The sequence below is a fragment of the Monodelphis domestica genome, chromosome 2 (assembly GCF_027887165.1).
Source record: "Monodelphis domestica isolate mMonDom1 chromosome 2, mMonDom1.pri, whole genome shotgun sequence".
In the NCBI taxonomy this organism is placed as follows: Eukaryota; Metazoa; Chordata; class Mammalia; order Didelphimorphia; family Didelphidae; genus Monodelphis; species Monodelphis domestica.
The window spans coordinates 95,356,427-95,360,509 of NC_077228.1; the positions used below are offsets into that span (position 1 = coordinate 95,356,427).

The following is a 4,083-nucleotide window of genomic DNA, read 5'->3' on the forward strand; positions in this document are numbered from 1 at the left end:
GGGTCCTATATACCAGTTTCCCTTATTCCCTTTACTAAAGAAACTTTGTTTTCCAAGCCAAAGATTTTGTGCTTAACTGGCCCTAGGGAGTGCCTAGGTGGGTTGTAACATCTAACATCTCTATGTAGCAAGGAAAGTTTGCAAAGCTGATTGACAATTCTCCAACCAAGATTCTATAGAACTGGCTGGGTCAGGATTCTAAGACAGTTGGGTAGAAGTGACAACTGTCTCTCTCAAGCTGGGATTCAGACAGAGAGGCTGTATGTCAAAGAGTCTCCCTAAAGAAATCATCTTTGAAGCTGCCTGACTTGGATTATCCTCAAGGAAAAGTTGAGTGTGAGTTCCTCTTTCACACACAGTTGTGAGTTAGGTGTGAACTTCCTCCCTTCCTGTATCTTGTAAGTATCTTACATTGGGATTCTTCAGTCTGACCCTACCAAGGACTCTGGAGTTAGTGAGAATCTGGGCCCCTTTTGGACTTTATCTTTTATTTACCTTTTAGTTAGTTAAAGCTTAGATTAGAAACCTTAGTGTGTTAAATTCTGGGTGGTTAGACATAAGTCACTCCATAATTCCCTTTATCCCTATTTGGTTTATCCTTTTACATACATACATACATACATATATATATATATACATATATATATATATATATTTGGTTAATGTGATCCATCTGTTAACCTTCCCTTTCTCTCTCCCTCCTAAAATCTCCTTATCACACCTCAAGGACAGTTCCCCATTACAGTATGCCAGTGAAGAAAAAAATTGAAAAATTAAATATCAATTATTAGATATATCATCAATGGTTTCATAGATCATAAATTTAAATTTTGAAAGGGTTGATGGAGGTTAAGTGAATTCCAGAATATTACAATGGTAGAAACTAGAATAGAGGATTAAAACCCAAGTCTCCTAACTCCAAATACATTATATTCCAGTTGCAACAAATAAAATATAGTGCTCTACTGTGAAAAAGGCATTAGACATAGTATCCAAAAACCTGAAATTCAATTCTGATTCTAGCATTTACTGGCTATGACTATTTAATTATATTTGGACTACTTTTTCACATAGGTTAAACAAAAATCCAGAAGTATTTTAAAATATCACTTCAGCAAGCTTTGTTGTAAATCACATAAACAATATGTATAATCTTTGACACAAAGTTTGCTTATTAATATTTTTAGAATTCCCATTAAGTGTGTTGGTTTGCACATTTTGAACAGTCAGTAAACCTATGCTGATTCACTGTTCTTTCTGATATTGGTCATCCTATTGTTCATAATAGTATGAATTTTTTTTCATATCTATGTTGATTAATTCAGAGGAAAAAAATGTGCTGAATGGCTATTGGACTTCCTAGAAAGGAGAGGCTCTTCCTTCAGCTGCCATTTATTATTCTATAATTACTATGCACCTATAGACTGAAGTGCTGAGTCCTCTGGATGATAATCTCACAATTCCCTAGGGAACTCTGAATCTAGGAATGAGGAATTTAGAGGCACAGTGCTGTTAACTTGAAAAAAAGAAGAAAAATATAGACAATTAGCATGGACTCATACTACAAATGCATTATATGTAATAAAAATATAAAAGTATTTTATATGCATTGTTAGATTTAAATATACTTTAATAAGAAGCTTTCTTTTCCTCTAGGGCTTTCCTACTGATTATTTCTAAAATGTTCTATAAAGTATGTCAGAAGTATTTTTAAATTTTTTAAAAAGCAACTCATCCAAAAACTCATATGATTAAAATTACTGTTTTATAATAATACTGACATCAACTATTTCTATGCAAATGTGAAATACCGCCATTAAAGAGACAGATAAAAATCACTTCTTTCCCCTTCCTCCATGAAAAAAATCTTTAGAAATATATGAATTCATTATTAGTCTTTGTAGTAGAGCAAACAATTTCATTATAATGTATAATTTTAAAAGTACATTATCTTTAGCTTTCATTTGCTTATATGTCCTCTTTGCAATAAACATATGCCCATGTATTTATTTTGCTTGTGCTTCACATAAGCAAGTTTTTCTCTAACATTTTTAATTTTTGCAATTGGTACAATCCAAGAAAAATATTTTATAGATTATTTTAGTTCAGAAAGGAAATAATGAAAAATAATTTTCAAAATGTTAATGCCCACCATCATGCTATACACTGATAATACAAATGTAAAAGTGAAACAGTCCTTGTTTTCAATGAATTCATATTAAACCTGAGTAGACAGTTTTTTAGTCCATTTAATGAGGTAAAAGTGCAGAGTGGATAGAAAAGTCCAATATATTGTTCTTAGGGTTAGAAGACATTACTCAAAAATGCCAAGGGCATAGCAGTAGCTCAGAAAGTAAGGCTGGGGGATTATTGGTAAGTAAATTTCAGTGGATTGATGTTGGTGATTCTGATAATTCAAATAGCACAAGGGGTCCATCTGGTTCTATCCCAAATCCCGAGAGACTGGAGTTAAATGCCCCTAGAATATGATGAATCAGCCTGAAGGCTAGAGTATACTTTAAGGATTATCTCTTTTAGGGTGTTAATTAGTGGATGCAAATCAAGCTAGGAGATAAGAAGGGATCTGGGAGAACCAAGGAAGTAGAGTTCTTAGACAGTTTGGGTGCATGGGCCCCCTTAAAGTAATCTCCCCACACCATATTGAATCAGGTTGAATAGAGGTAGGTGGGCAATACTGAATTCTTTGAATCTCATTTGAAGGATTATAAACTATGAGGTTAAACTCAAATAAAAATAGATGTCTATGGCCTCATGTTTTAGAAAACCACAAATTAACATTATTTATATTTATTTGTATTTATATATTTTTATTTGGTTAAACATTTTCCACTTATATTTTTATCTGTTTTAGATGGCACTTCGAAATTTTGAATCTACATGCCCAAATCTGAAACTTCCATTTAAGAGAATATATGTATCATTAAGTCCATACATCTTGTTTTAGAGGTAAGGATTTGTTACTCAAACAAATGGAATTAGTGGTAAATCCAGGACTAGAGGAGTGATCAATGTGCCCTGAGTCCAACTGGTACCATGATTTCAAATTGGGAACTTCTAAAACAAGAATCTGCATGAGTACAGGGACCATGCCTTATATATTTTTTCTCTTTAAATGTCTAATTAGCATAAAACATTACATAAAGGAGGATGATAGGAGAATACATTTAGAGGTAGAAGGTATTGAAGTTTAGTAATATCAATACATTTTGATCAACTGAAGAAAAATACTGAATGGGTAGTTGAGAATTATGAGATAAATTTCACAGAAAATTTCAAGTTTCTATTTTCCCATAATCATCTCTTAATTGCCTACTTCTCCCTCCCAACTGATCTCTAGGCTCTATGCATTCTGACTACCCTGGGTTTCAAGATCTGTCAGATTAGCTTTGTAGTTCACGTTCAAGTAAATTTAAATTATAAAATGGCTGGGAGTAATTTATTTGATTCACATTCTTCAACAATATGGTTTTGTCAGCTCTTGTTTTCTCTGTGTCTGTATCATATGAGATTAGTCTTAAGGCTATGAAACTGTATCTGTTTTATGTTCTTAGGAATTAACATGCATGTTTTTTTTTTTACTGCTTTAGGCTCATGATCATCACTGTTAGAGGAAAAATGTAAGATCCAGAAATAAACATTCCAATATTCTTATTCTATCTCTGATCTTCTACTCCCACAAATTTGAAGTCCAGTTATGTCTTTAATGATAGTGTCATATCCTTGATCATCAGGCTATATCTGTGTAATATAATCAATTGAACATGTCTCAGTTGATTACTTGCTTTCATCTCTATTATCAGCTCATTTCACTAATAATTTCTCTCAAATGAGCAAAAAAAATTATGCCCTAGTTCTTTGCAAGTCACCAGGACACAGCCTAAATTTATACAAGTCATATGTCACATACTTGATATCTGCTAACTATTGGTTGATTCTGACTACGAAAATTTAAAATTTATTTTCTGGATGAAATGTTCAAAGGAATTTTTAGTCTCATAATACTTTCAAAATAATATTAAAAATAACGTCACAATATAAAAAATATGGTGTGGAGTACAAGAG

General features: G+C 32.4%; 1 long non-coding RNA gene across 1 annotated transcript; it reads left to right on the forward strand.

Moving 5' to 3' along the window:
- Window positions 1-216: 216 nt before the first annotated feature.
- Window positions 217-3,672, forward strand: LOC103104008 (uncharacterized). The gene is made up of 3 exons (XR_461429.2): window positions 217-398; window positions 2,873-2,967; window positions 3,609-3,672. It is a non-coding gene; the product is annotated as an uncharacterized LOC103104008 (long non-coding RNA).
- The last annotated feature ends 411 nt before the right edge of the window (window positions 3,673-4,083 follow it).